Source organism: Amphiura filiformis, chromosome 20, assembly GCF_039555335.1.
Source record: "Amphiura filiformis chromosome 20, Afil_fr2py, whole genome shotgun sequence".
NCBI lineage: Eukaryota > Metazoa > Echinodermata > Ophiuroidea > Amphilepidida > Amphiuridae > Amphiura > Amphiura filiformis.
In genome coordinates, this window is record NC_092647.1 from 53,417,297 (window position 1) to 53,433,198 (window position 15,902).

General features: G+C 34.4%; 1 pseudogene; it reads left to right on the plus strand.

The window, feature by feature from the left end:
- The first annotated feature begins 4,828 nt into the window (after positions 1-4,828).
- LOC140143199 (small nucleolar RNA U3) lies at positions 4,829-4,947 on the plus strand (annotated as a pseudogene).
- The last annotated feature ends 10,955 nt before the right edge of the window (positions 4,948-15,902 follow it).

The window sequence follows — 15,902 nt, forward strand, 5'->3', positions numbered from 1 at the left end:
TACTGCACAATATTGCGCTTTTGCAAAGTATTCCATCAAATCCCTTGACATCTACGTGACTTAATCATGTTAATTAATAATACTTTTTACTTTTTCATTGATCGTGCGCAAGATTGTCAGTGAATATAAAGTAGGCTTTTCTAATCCATCATTCGAACAAAACAATTGCAAATAGATACTTGCCTATTTAATTAACTTTTCCCCATAAACGATATAGAAAGACTTCATTTTGAAATTAAAATTAAACAAATGTAATTAACATTTAACCCTTCATGAAGCAATACACTTACGTGCCAGACGCCAGTGGACACAAATATACAAAATGAAGAAAGAAACAAAAGAAAACGAGGACAAAAAAGTATGGACGGGTTACGGGCACGGGTTTTATGTATGATTAAAGCCATATTATAACATTTGCTGAGGAGGCTGAGGAGGACGCCCTTACTGCTTTATTAAAATTCATTTTTTACACGATTATATTGTACTTTATTAAACCAATATACCCTGCAAAAATCAAGACTCTAGGTGCTGTAGTTTTGTCAAAATCCGAGATTTTGAATAAAACGATGGAACCGGCGTTATATTATTACGATGGAATTATTAGTCGAACGCATACACGATGTTCATAACACACAGTACGTACACGGCGTGCGGGACGGTGATCTACACAACAAAGGGTCGTACCATAGCATGACCGAAGGAGTGGTATGTATTGGCGACATATGCGCTGGTAGTAAATTCAATTTTCTTTGCTTTGCCGTAGTTGTTCGGCTCAAAAATAAAAGGGACATATCTGACAGTAAAACTAACATTTTATGGCAAAGAAATGCTAATCTATTTTGTATGACTAAAAAAAGTTATAATATGGCTTTAAGAATACCTATACATTAGCTACTGACAAGTGACTCATTTCGGAATACAAATATGCATTATGAAAAGAATAATAGGCCTAGTTTTCTGCGGCGTCAATGGGACTCGAACCAGCGATCTGTTACGTCGTTGTTTATGAATCAAGGTATTTACTGCTAGGCCACATTTTATAAAGATGGAATGGCTGTTTAACGTAATAAATAGCACGAACGTTTTGAGAAGGTCTCAAACAAATAATGAAGACACTATAATACGATGTTGAATTTGCATATGTCGTGAAATATCTGTTTTGATTTGGTTTTTGGAATTTGACAATTTACGACTTCGTGCCAATATCATTCGAAATCAACAAAAGATATTTCAACAATATAATTATGGCCTCATTCTTTCTCAGTATGTGTTTGAACATGTATGTGAAATAGCTTTCGCTGGAATAGTAAAAACAGGCTTGGCCTAAGAAGCGCCGAGAGGTGTCATATTTACGAATTCATGTTAAATTCAAAAATGATATAGAATTCTTTTTTTTTAATTACAAAATAATTTTTTGCAATTGATTGAGATTGTGTCTGTCAATCATTACATACATTATTACTCAAATTTCTTCAAATATTCTGATAATTACCCAGCAAACTCAAAGATGTTCTTACGTTTATTAATAGTCAAAAACAAAATAAGCAGTAAAAATGAATACGGGAAAGAATTAAACAGCGCAACGTAGAAAGACAGTTTGTAAAAAAGCACTATCGGAATTCCCGTACCAATATGGGAAAGAAGAAAGTTGCAGAAAAAAAAAAGAATTTTAGAAGTAGAAAAAATAAACGACGAAGATTTGTTAAAATTACAAAATTTTGACAATTAAATAAGACTAGCAGAATACCCAAACTAATACTGGAAGAAAAAATTGGCTGATAAAAAATATGAAAAAATGAAGAAGTAGAAAAACTAAACGATGTCAAAAGACTTCACTTAAAAATAATATAAAACAACATTTAACCCTTCATGCTGAAAGTGTTATGTCTATTTTGAACTTTTATATTCTTCTTGGTCTCAAAGAAGTAAACAAAGTAGAGAAACTGTCAGTTTAAAAAAATCAAAAGACGAAGAAATATGAAAACTAAACAATGTAGAAAGACTTAATTTGTCATTAAAATTTATATTTAACTCTTCATGCTGACAGCAGTATTATTTTCAACTTTAATATTCATCTCGGTATTAAATCACTTTTATGGTGGTGTGTGCGGGGGTGAGGGCAGATAAGGAAGTAAAATTGACACACGCATGTTACACTGCTTGCCATAACTTAATTTTACACGAAATTAGGGTTAAGGTTAGGGTTAGGTTAGGGTTAGGTTAGGGTTAGGTTAGGGTTAGGTTAGGGTTAGGATTAGGGTTAGGATTATGGTTAAGGTTAAGGTTAGGATTAGGGTTATGATTAGGCTTAGGCTTAGGCTTAGGCTTAGGCTTAGGCTTAGGCTTAGGGTTAGGATTAGGGTTAGAGTTAGGATTAGCTTACACGAAATAATTACATGAAGGATCGACCGAAATTTGGAGCAAAATCGTCCAACAGTTGCATTTTGGTTTTAAAAAATCGGTATATATTGTTATATCATGACATAAAGAAGACATATATGAAAGAAACGATATCAAAGAAAGGTATTCTTAAATCAAAAGAGAAAGAAGAAAGACATGTCTATATCATTTGGTTCCGTTGTGTCACAATTGGTTGTAATTACCTTGAAGCTATAGCATTGAACATACTTCCATTTTACTCTATAGATTAATTTACCTATAATTATTATTATTAGCAAGCGGATAAAAACGTTTCCATTATCTCTTATAAAACGTAAAATACCATATTGATATTTTATCGTTTTGATCCCATTTGTACCTATTTAGTGTATTACAACTGATGCATGGTATAGAATTAATCAGTAAATGTGGATCGCTCTTATCACATTATGTTAAGGGTAAAACTGGCGCGCATATCAGTTTTTAACACGCATTGAATGCTTATGCATACCACTTGAACACAAGTATGTAGCAACCTGATGCTTGCTGCGATCTCAATTAGCAGACTCGGTAGTTTGAAATGCAATGCTTTTTGTAACGTGCCCCGCCAAATGTGTTTTCACGATATGTGATAGTGATACACATATATCATTTCTTTCTAAGAAAGTAAATGATATTTAAATAGGTCTATTTCAAATGTTTCATAACCATGAAAACACTGTTGTTTAGTACAACCTGGTGGTTTCTGTATTTCTTCCGATATATGAAGTAAGTAAATCTAACGATTTTTATTGCTTTATTATTGATTACGTAGCAATAAATGTCCTGAATTTCAGGACAGACGGGCCAGAAAATGCGTTTTACGAGTGTAAATATTTAGACCTTTACAGATCGTACACAGTTTTGTGTTTTAAAGGACTACTAAACGACAGGAAAGAAATTCATGAGACAGGAGTCATATTCTAACACGAAAGAGTTAAATTCCCAGAAATAGATTGAAATTATTTTCAGAAATAATTTGTTATAGTATTTAAAAAGAATGTGCATCGCAAATTCCTATCAGAAGAACTATATATCATTATAGCGGTATCCATTCGTTATTCATATGCAAAGACATATTCTGGTGTATAGATGTATTTGTTTGAATTGAGCCATTCACAACAAAAGTGGTGTCCTAGCAGTTTATTAAATGACTCAACATATCAAAACGTTAAAACAAATAAGCCAACTCATCACTCATTAGCAGGAAGTTGAATTAAATTTTTATTTGAATTCCAACACAAAGAATGACCAATGCTAAATTAAATTTTAAAACCGCCCCATCATTGTATCCTTGTGGGACGGTAATCATTACAACGGATATAAAACAATGCAATTTCTAAAGTGTGGGCGATGTGCAAATGTTGTCAGAACTAAAATAGAGTTTTTTCAAGGTAACAAAAATACGATATCTATATCCATGAAATTCGTAGAATGACGTTAACAGAGGGGGTTGGGACCAGAGTAAATACTATTGATTTCAAACTGAATCACCCAACTAACCACGCAAACCGTCTCAGGAGTGACATAAGCACCTTGTGATCGCGATTTGTCAATTTTATAATAATAAAATAGAATAATTTCACAGCAACTTTTTCCTTCATAATGGTTCTCTACTTCCGGATATTTTGGTCTCTAAAACAGTAGATTATCTATATGTATCTCTTACTAGATTGGTCTCTTTATTTACGTATTAGAGACATTGCGATTCAAAACGTACGTATCGAACTATTCAAAATTATTTCATAATAAATGGCTGTTATGAAGGCTCGGGTAAACCATAGATTTTAAATCGGTAAACTAACATATAATAAATTGAGAGAGCCACGGTCACTCGATTATCCAATACCATCTGATCTCAGTTAGCCATTTTTTGATTCCAATTAAAATATGGATGCCAGTACTGTAGCTCACTGTTTTTACAAAGAGGTCCAAGGTTTCTTCTAAGTGAGAGAGGCACTGATGCTCGATGTTTGTCGTATCATGACAACAAATAAACTCAACACCGGTTCATATCACCCTCAGTGTAACGCAGTACAAGAACAATTTAATGCTGTTATATTAGACACTATTTCTCATTACGTCAATAAGTTTCAAACAGATTGGGTTGCCTATCTACCTTCAAACGGTTTGTGTACAGAACCAGTTTCACTGACAAAAGTGTGGGATTCAGCCCCTTTTTTGATATTGGGTTCATGTGCGCTTGAAGAACCTTCAAAGGTTCGCTAGAAGTCTCAATGGGTTCTCGTAGTAAAAATAAGGTTCTTCACAGCTTTAGGGTTCCATAATGAACCCATATTTTACTTGAAAAGGGTTACTCGTGCACGTATTACATACTAAACGCAGGGCAAACGCTATTTAACACCACGGATTTTATATTTTCAAGCAAATTTTCTGTCCGTTCATCCTGAAGACCGTACTTTTAAGGATAATTTCTAGAGTACGTGTCATCATGCTTCAAAGAATCTTATTGCAAAGGATCTTTGAAGAACCATAGCGTGCCATATATGGGGATATAAAACTCGAAGAACCTTTAAAGGTTCAACCAGGAACCTTTAAAAGTTCAACCAGGAGCCTTTTGATAGGGTCCTTCAAAGAACCATTATCATGAAAATTCTTTGAAGAATCGTAGAGTTCCATATACGGGACAATATTTGGAGTCCCTTTAGAGGTTCAGTGAAGCACCTTTTTGATAGTGTTCTTGAAACATTTTTTATCTAAGAGGGCATATGGGACTGACCCAGTACCATCTGGTACTGGTACTCACCTAGTCAAGACTGCCAGTCAAGACTCTCTCACAGTGTTTTAGCAACAAAAACAATACAAAACAATACAATACTATACCATACCATACCATAAAATACCATACCATAAAATACAACACAATACAATACAAAACAATACAGATTAATGCTGTGCAGATTATCTACCCTCCAAGGCACTACAGATTTGTATAACTTTAATAAAAACCAATATTGTACCGGTTGAAACATTGTACATTCTCGTCAACTTTATGTAAGAAAATTCACACATTTATGGCAGAGTGGTAGGTTGGTTTTGCCAGTTTAAGTGTTGTTCTTTTTTGATCGGTATGGGTAGTATAAAATGAAATTCTGAGGGGTGTGAAATTGCCACCACTGATGGCAATTCAAAACTTCGAAGGTCAACGTTTGTATAGGGGTCAAAATTCAAACTAGTTAATTTTTGTCCACACATATTTAGAAAATATATAGTTTTACATATCTACGTCTTATCGTTTAGGAGTTATGAGCAAAAAAATATTGAATAGGTGATTCCACAGGGGTTACAGAAAAATAAAATGGTCCAAATTTGGTTGAATCACTCTCAAGTTGTTCTTTCTGGAATAAATACTCCAAGAAAGAGTAGTTTGAACCACGTTGAATGACTCGTTACTAAGGTAACAGGGCAAAATAAGTCATTGCTAACTGAGCCCCATTGATGATGACATACACCCTCACCATCACATAATATCATTTTGTACTACCTTTCAAATAATAATTAGCGAAGAGAAATCTTTTAACTGACGAAACCGCCTAATCTGATCAAAACAATTGTTTGCAGCCGGATTATTAATCTTGTTTGTGTCTTGATCAGATACCCGAACATGTCTGTATTTGTTTGTAAACCAATGTGCCTGATACAATGTATTACATCTACAGGGTATTACATCTACAGGGTATTATCGGTATTACATCTACCGATAGAAGAAAACATCGGTAGCTATCTGGGCTCTGATAGCCCTATAACACCAAACTAAGCATGGTGCCTTATGTATAATAGAAACAAAGACATTTTATGTTAGTTCAAAAGTATATAACTGTTTAAAACGGTATCAATTGTTTGATCAAGCTGGTGTACTGTGTTAAAAGGTTACTTGCTGTTGTAGAACTGTAGTGGCTGGGCACATTTCTTATCCTTTTTGTATATTTTTCCCGTCGTTTATAGCGCTAGCATAGTTGCATGATCACTAGATTATCTGTCAGATTTTATAATGTAATTATTTATATAATTATGAAATATTGTTTTTTTAATGCTGAACAACTGCTTTACAACCTTATTTGTGTGTCAGGGTAAAATGCATTTAATCATTTCTATTAATTAAATCAATCGAAACTGACTATAGATTATTTGAAATTTCAAATTATTTATGAGATCAGGATTTTGGTTTAGATATAAGTCAACTTATAAAATAATCTTCTATCTAAACTGTCTGAAACAATACTATCAGCTGGCTGATATTACTTTCAAATCAAATAACTTTATAGTTTTGATTTGAAAGCTAATTCGTTAAAGTTTAACATTGTTCTAGCACATGTCAATCGATGCAGTATATTTTCTTAAGAATAATAACATCACAAATTGCCTTAATACCTGATAACTCTCTCATATGAACTCCATTGGATGACCTGGTTAAATATTGTGCATTTTTCCATAGAAGATCTGACTTCATTTAGGTGTCAAATCAGGTGTGCAGCAGGTTTCATATTAACTCGGTCTTATTTCTAGGTGAGTACCATATCTAGGGCTTGTGTAAATTGTGGACAAGGATTTACCTGAAATGGAAGGAAGGAAAGGAAAGGAAGGGGAAGGGAAGGGAAGGAAAGAAAGGAAAGGAAAGGAAAGGAAAGGAAAGGAAAGGAAAGGAAAGGAAAGGAAAGGAAAGGAAAGGAAAGGAAGGGCAAGGAAAGGAAAGGAAAGGGAAGAGAAGGGAATCAATCAACAGAAAAAATCCATTGACAATTTATAAAATGGCATAAACAAAAGTAAAATGCATATTACGAAATCATCACTCTTTTTTTCATAACAAAAGTATGAATATAAGTGAAATTCTATAATTGTACTTTGATAAAGTTCAATTTACACGTTAAACATAGAGTGGTACTTAACGCGCAATTATACGGTAAATACTAATGTACATTAAAGGAAACAAAAACAATGATAATGAAAACCAAAAACACTTGATAATATTTTGCTATTTAGGGATCCATTTAAAAGCTCTTATGTGAGGTGTGAGTAGCTTATACAAGATTCGATATTATTTATTTGTGTTTAAATTTGTCTTAGAAAAAACATACCAAAATTTATTTATGGGATTCAATAGGTGAATTGTGTGAATATATGATTGTACATTTCAGTATATCAGTATACTTCGACTATATTTATAAATACGTTTTATAGACACGTGGCCCATGAGCACGACATACCAAGACCAGCAACCTTGACCTAATCCTCATGCATTTACCACTATGCAGAAAAAGATAGGAACTCTATAGATAAATATCATCAAATCTAAGTATTAATTGAATTGCAAAATAATTACACATGTTGCAATTCGGAATTTGTAATAATGTTTTGAAAGTATTCGACGACGGAAAATAATATTCAACGACGGAAACGTTTACAATATAATCACAAAGTTCAACAAACTAGACAATTTTGCTGCACAGTAGTCTCATGTTGTTCCGCCTTTGCATCCAAATGTATAGGGGGACCACCCGCTATGTAGAAGGCACTACTGTCTATGAGCTGTTATGGCAGCGCGGAGGTGGTCACGTGCGTATTTATAATAAAAATTCCCTTTAAAAGGGAAGGCCAGCCTCAATGCAGAAGAGGTCTTGTAAATAGTTTGGGTCACCGTGAAAGGCATTTTTAGGATCACGCTTACATCCATGTTACATGACAGTCCACCAAACCATCAATGATGAGACCATGCACACTGAAAAAAAAAAAAAAAACTCCTATAACTCCTGTCAACTCTTTTAATTCATTAATCCAAATTGTTCTGTATTTTGGTCTTTTCTGCTTTTTACCCATGCTTATAAGAAATACACTGCAGTTGTTAGTTAATTCGCTATGTAAACTCAACTTACATGCACATTTTATTTTAAAATGATTTTATATTAATTCGCAATGTATAGTTTACTATAAAGTAGATAGTGGCAAGCACATGATAAAGGACTGATCACTCACTACAATCTTCACTTTTAAACTGTATTTTTCTGAATGTGTTGATTGTTAGTTCAAAACTCCTGCAAAGCTATAGACATGGCATCTTACCTACTCCATTCTGTAATAGTCTGAATTGTGTTTTTTTTTCAGTCTTCAATCATTTTGTTTAATGTTGAATCAAATAAAAAAGAAAGCCTCACTTTAGTTTTATGTCATTTTACAGTATTTATAATCTATAAAGTAAGACAATAATTTATTTATTTTCTATAAGTGCATGTCAAAATATGGGATATATTGTTCAATCCTATATAGGCTTATTAGGCTTGTGCCCATATTATAGCTAGCCCCTGAATACTTTATTTTCCATCGGATTTGTCCTGTTGAAAAGACAAAACTGATGTTTAAGATCGCTGGTTTAAGATAGCAATAATATCATCAATAACATTTTGAGTCATTTTATCCATAAAACGATACAGGATAGCATAGATAATTACTTTGACTTCAATGTGGTCCATATAATGAAGATTTTGATTCTACAACATTATTAGATCTGTTATCAACATATAAAGTATGCACTCATATGCAACCAAACATCATGCTATGCTCAGTAGTCCACAGATATGACCTCGTTGGTGTTTTAGGCAAAAATTCACCTAATACTGAAAATTGTGTATACCCCGCTAATTACCTTGTTGACCATGTCATTTTTTTTATGATATGCTGATTGCTGAACAAGTTTATTTTTATATGTGTAGGCCTAACCTATGATAACTTTTTAAGTCATAATTAATTCAAACATAACTTTGGCGATACTCAATCGTTTTCGTTCGTTGAAACGGCAAAACATACTTTTTTTCCTCACAAATCGAATTAGCAGACATCAAAAACATGTCCACCAGAAGAAGTAAAAAAAAATTCATACCAATAGAAGAAGGCTATAATCTTAGCTAATCTTAGTGTACACAAATCCCATCTATGAATTAGATACCAGCCCCTTATGGGCTGGCGAAATTTACCGAATTTATGGTAACAAAAATCTCATGGAATATGGGATACTTAAAATTAACTTTTTCTGATTGACAAACATAACCTTTGATATTTTAAAGTAAATTTGACTTTGAATTTCGGCCAAATTCAGTTGAATATTGTTTTTAAAATCGGTCAAATAAAAGCTGATCCGTGAAAAACGAATGGTTTTCAGTTTTTGTTTTTATCACGCGAGATAAAAAAAATTGCGTACGCGTAGAACTGAACTTTTTCAGCGTAAGGTGAAGGAAGCTATTTGCATAAAGAAAAGGCCGTGAACTATCAAGACCCCATGATTCTTTACTGGAAATACATAGGACGCTACCAACGTCCAGACTGGATAGAAGATCAACTAGTCAACATTCAGCTACCCCCGCTGATGACGAAGAAGATTTTCTCCGAAATATACGGAACAAAAAATGAGCATGCAAAATTTGTTTTAAACACCCACATGTAGATAATTATTGTTATTTTAATATGTATCCGTATTTTCTCGACATTGCCTTTCGCATTTGATAATTGACTTTCAATAATAGACTTATTTAAAGGATGACTCCGGCAATCACAACATTATATGACAGAAACAACAGTTATCAAGCACGAATCACGTGGTTTTATTTTAAACAAACTCATATTGACCATAAAAACGAATAAAAACAGCCGGCTCTCAACACGCGATATTCAAAATACCGCGCCGAAATTGTCTAGTAAACTGGCGTCATGGTTACTTGTCCTAAATTGTTGTCAACCTTTATTGTATTACTAGGACGTTATTGCTCTGGACAATTTCGGTGCCCGGGAATTTGAATATCGCTGTATTAATTCGTTTTTTTATGGTCAATATAAGTGCTTGATAAATAATTTTCTATCATATAAGGCATAATGTTGTGATTGCCGGAGACATCCTTTAAGAGGCGCTCGACATTACTATGTAAAAGCTGGCAACAACTACTTCAGTAAATTTAAGGATGCCAAACTCGAATATGTTGTCTATTAAATTTTATTTGAACCCGTCGATCTCAAAACGGACCAGGAAATGGCCCATAGGATCATATAGGGGCATACATTGAACATGCTTTAAATTACTTAAAACATACCAGTGTTAAATAAAGACCACAACTTCGGTATAAGTAAGGTAAAATCAAATATACATCAGTCATTCACCAGTATCACACCGTTGATGACTGAATATGGTTACTCTGATATTATTCATACAAAACGGGACCTATAAATAATTTTAAAAGTTTTAACAGTTTTAAACTTTTCTTTGATCAATTTTTTTCTAGTTGGGCAGATTAATACATTTCCGGGCCATAATTGACCACAAACCAAACGCCAAAAAAAAAAATTGTCTAATTCAAGTATATTATACGAGTACTACATTGATTCAAAATTGCTCTGTTGTGCTACAATACAACAAATTTGACTGATTCTATTTAAATATAAATTGTGACAAGTGTAAATATTACGATATCCTAACAAAGTCAGGTTTGAAAAAAATTAATCAAATTCATTAAAAAATATCGTACGCACATCATTGCTTCAATAACAAAGCACACCAGGTAGTGCTTTATTACGTTAATTTAATCTTTGGACATACATGTACTACGGAATGTTATTGCTAATTATCAAAACATCATTTTCATTTATCCTTTCAATGGATGAATTGTTTATAATTAAAACGGCGACAAATGCTTAGAAGTGCACGCTGAGATCAACAGATTTTACATGCAAATGTTTTTTGCATCATCCGTAAAATGTAATTGAACATTGATTATTCGTGTTTGTATGATCACAAATGAAAGTCATGACATTTTTAAATTCTATTTATGCTACCGTAAAAGAGACACAACTAATGATATATTTCAAGATTGAATTATTCCTGCCTTTACTTTTTTGAATTAATAAAGTGCAAGGTCATTTCAGAGGAGCAATATTGTTTAGTTTTAATCATTGGAGAACGTCCTTGCTTATAGTGGAATATCTATTATCCGTGGCGTACCTTCTTTTTGACAAGTGGGGTACTGGTTATATAGCCCCCCCCCACACACACACCCACACCTCCAATGCCAACTGGGAGAAAGTGAATTAGCAGGGCTAGAGGAAGGCCAAGGACGAGGAAAAGCGTGACGTCATCAGTATGGGACGCGACGAAAATACGGCATTGACAGTATCCCTTGAAAAAACATGTTAAGGGGGTACTACACCCATGCATTTTTTTTTGCATTTTTTGCATTTTGTGAAGAAATGAGAAAAAGAAATTGGACAAAGTGGTATGCAAAATGAAGGGGCAAATCTTCTCGTTCAATTGGTGGCATCAGTATCAATGAAGCGTACATGCTTCTAATGATATAAGCCAAAAGGTGGTACATCACTGATGTTTTAAATCCACTTCATTTTGGAAAGCTTACTATCAACGGATTTCGTTAAAATTTTGGATATGTGTTGCTAACACATTAGGGAAATAATGTTGATATGTAAAATGGGAATAAGCGGTCCCTGATCTCTTTTATGACTTTATGAACTTGGTGCTCCACAACTATCAAAAAACGAACCGGTTAAAATGCTTCTATTTTCAATGTTGAGCTATATTTTGTATTTTGAACTTGCGACACTATTTCACTGAAACTTAATTAAGCCATAGGTAACAGGTTACCACAACCACACTACAGCAATGTTGAAAAAGATTGTATTTTTGTCACCCATACCACCATATTAGGTAGTTTTCCGTAAGCTTCATTTTGTGATTTTGGTAACTATTTTATATTTATTTGCCCAATTCATCTCAACTAGGCAATCTAAATTGTACTCACCATTTACATCCCAAGGTATTTTAGTATATCCACCTCACATATTTCCATTATATATCCAGTAACAGACAAAATATCAAAATTGATGCCTCATTATAACATGTATGATATCACAGACTACCACATGTTGATGCCTGAATTTGACCTGAACCAATTGACCTATAACCTGACCTTTGATGACCTTATAGCCTTTTTTAATCTCTTTTCCTAACACCACATTATAGAAGATAAATACATGGTGTACTATTAAATTGTCTATGTGTAAGAGATTAGGCCTATTTAATTTATTCAGTGTTATAATCAGTGAGTACATTTCTATAGATGGTATAACAAAGGATTTAATGTATTCTATTCATGCCCCTACTTGAACATGTTGAAAAGAATAAATTATGGACAATTTATGGTTTGTTATGAAACACGCATCTGAGTTACCAGGATACATGTAAACAAAAAAAATATATAGGGCTAAAATGACTTACTATACAATGGTTTAAAAGCACCTTTTATTATTATTATTTTATTTTTTTCTTTATTTCACATGATCCGTGCATATATTGCCTAGCTATAAATGAAAAAATATTTTTTTAGACCAATCAAACCAATACATGGGTGTAGTACGCCCTTAATGACGGCATATCGTTGATCAGTGATATCAGGTAATGCCAGGATTAAAGCGCCCAGCTGGGATAACCGTTGCTAAGACAAACGGCAACCCGTCAATACGGTAAAATGTTATCCGAAGAAGTAAAATAATTTCTAAAAGGGATACATACCTTAAAAGGGGCTACCATCAAATTATTGTTTTATGTGATGAATTACTTAGAAACACGGCAACGATTTGGTGATTTTGTGCTTGCATGCATACGGAAGTAACTAAGGGCCACGTGAGTTCGCGTTGTAACGCAAGAAGTCAGGAGCTTGTGATCACAAATCCCGACTTCTTGTGTTCCTGACTTAGCCAGTTTGAAATAAAGAGATAGTAAAGATATCAAAATAAAGAAATAGTTAAGACAACTCAGGATCTCAAGAACTCATGAAATCTGTTGAATTGTCACGGCGTTAGTAGTTTAATTGTAAGACCATCCACTTTAGTTATCTCGAGATCCTATTTTCTTGACTTTAAGTCAAGAACTCGTGAACTCAAGCCACGCGTGAGTTCCTGACTTCCTGACTTCAAGTCAGGAACACAGGATCACGAGATCCTGACTTCATGACTTTAAAGTCAGGAACTCGTGAATTCAAGCCGCGCTTGTGTTCTTGAGTTCCTGACTTCATGACTTTAAAGTCAGGAACTCGTGAACAAAAGCCGCGCTTGAGATCCTGACTTCACGACTTTAAAGTCAGGAACTCGTGAACAAGCCGCGCTTGAGATCCTGACTTCACGACTTTAAAGTCAGGAACTCGTGAACACAAGCCGCGCTTTAGATCCTGACTTCACGACTTTAAAGTCAGGAACTCGTGAACACACGCCGCGCTTGAGTTCACGACTTCCTGACTTTGAACTCAGGAACACAAGAACTCAAGCGCCGCTTGAGTTCACGACTTCCTGACTTTGAACTCAGAAACGCAAGAACTCAAGCGCCGCTTGTGTTCACGACTTCCTGACTTTGACTGGACTAGCCTGGACTAGCAGGTGGTATAGGTCACGCGACAAAGTCAGGAAGTCGCGAACACAAGCCGTGCTTGAGTTCTTGTGTTCGTGACTTCCTGAGTTCAAAGTCAGGAAGTCGTGAACTCAAGCGGCGCTTGCGTTCTTGTGTTCCTGAGTTCAAAGTCAGGAAGTCGTGAACTCAAGCGCGGCTTGTGTTCACGAGTTCCTGACTTTAAAGTCGTGAAGTCAGGATCTCAAGCGCGGCTTGTGTTCACGAGTTCCTGACTTTTAAGTCATGAAGTCAGGAACTCGTGATCCTGTGGTCCTGACTTGAAGTCAGGAAGTCAGGAACTCAAGCGTGGCTTGAGTTCACGAGTTCCTGACTTTAAGTCTAGAAAATAGGATCTCGAGATAACTAACGTGGATGGGCTTACAATTAAAATACCAACGCCGTAAAAATTGAACAGATTTCATGAGTTCTTGAGATCCTGAGTTGTTTTAACTATTTCTTTATTTTGATATCTTTACTTTCTCTTTATTTCAAATTGGCTAAGTCATGAACACAAGAAGTCGGGATTTGTGATCACAAGAAACTGACTTCTTGCGTTACAAAGCAACCCGTATGGCCCTTAGTTACTTCCGTACATGCACGCATTTTTTATGTAGTGACGTAATCAAAATGTAGTAAACTTTCGCAGCACGGAGTATACGGTACTTCAGTCTGACAGACAATAAACAGGCAAATCCGCATGCGCGTACGAAAACTAATCATGGTTTTACATAGTGGTACGGGTAAGGGTACCAGTTTTAACTGGTGTTCGGATATGATCCAGTTCGTAACCGTAAATCATTGGTTACGTGTATTACGTCATACTAATATTTCAATAAAGATACTTACTAAAAAGTAATATTTGCATTATGCGATAATATAAGGTCATTCTAAAATTAATGCTTGGACATGTGTTATGGTGCATGTAGTTTCCGTCAACATGGTCAAGATAATTACCATTAAGGTCACAAAAGGTTAGGTGGTTATTGTGTGAGCACCAATATTAAATTGCATTAGATTCCATATACAGAACTTTTTTTTTTAGTTGTTTAGTTCATACATCTTTCTGGATAACACAAAAAAACTTACTTCCTGAACGTCATTTAAAATACTGTATGTGACGTTGTACCATAATGATTACTGGAAGAATAATGGTCAGAACAAACAAAACTGTCTGAAGACGGCAATGTAGTCAGTGAAGCTCCTGTTGGACATCATAAAGGACAATGTAATGAGAAGCTAAGAAAAATTTAAAAGCTTCCTTTATTTAATTTGATTTAAATCATGGAAGCGATGTCGTTTATTATTTTCATCCAATGTTTATATCACCCGCTTGTTACCCACTGACTACCATAATATATCCCATAACTACCCGTAAAATGGTGGAATACCAACATTTGTTTAAATAAATAGCATCTACGAATCGATATTAATTAATATCATGATGATGATGAGTGAAAAAGAAAACATATTAACAGACGTCACATATAGGATATGACCCAGCTGAAATGTAAATAATGCTGAGGAACTGGTAGTAGCTAAAGTGGTAGTTATAGAAACGATGCTATGTAAACTGAAGAAGATTTCCGTTTCCGGGATTCCCTTGCAGCAACCGTTGCAAGATATAGTATACCACAAAATGTGGTAGCGCTGTAATACTAGAAGTGGGATTTTTTTTCATGGTTGCTATTATTGTTGTTGTTCTTGTGGTGGTGGTAGTGGTGGTTGTAATGGTGGTGGTGGTGGTGGTGACGATGGTGATATTAGGAGAAGGTGGTGGAACAGGATGTGGCGAAGATAATAGTGGTGGTGGTAGTGGTAATGAAAATAACTTTATAGTATAAGTAAAGTGTAATCAAATTTTTTCAATCATCTGTATTAAACAAAAGAAGAAAAAAAAAACACGATCAATTGAGACCCATCGATCTCAGGGAAGAAACAAAGAACAAATACAATAAAAATGAGGAAATGAATACACTGTTTTTAATATGATAATGGTACTAATTATCAACATAAATTCATTATTATGATACCACAT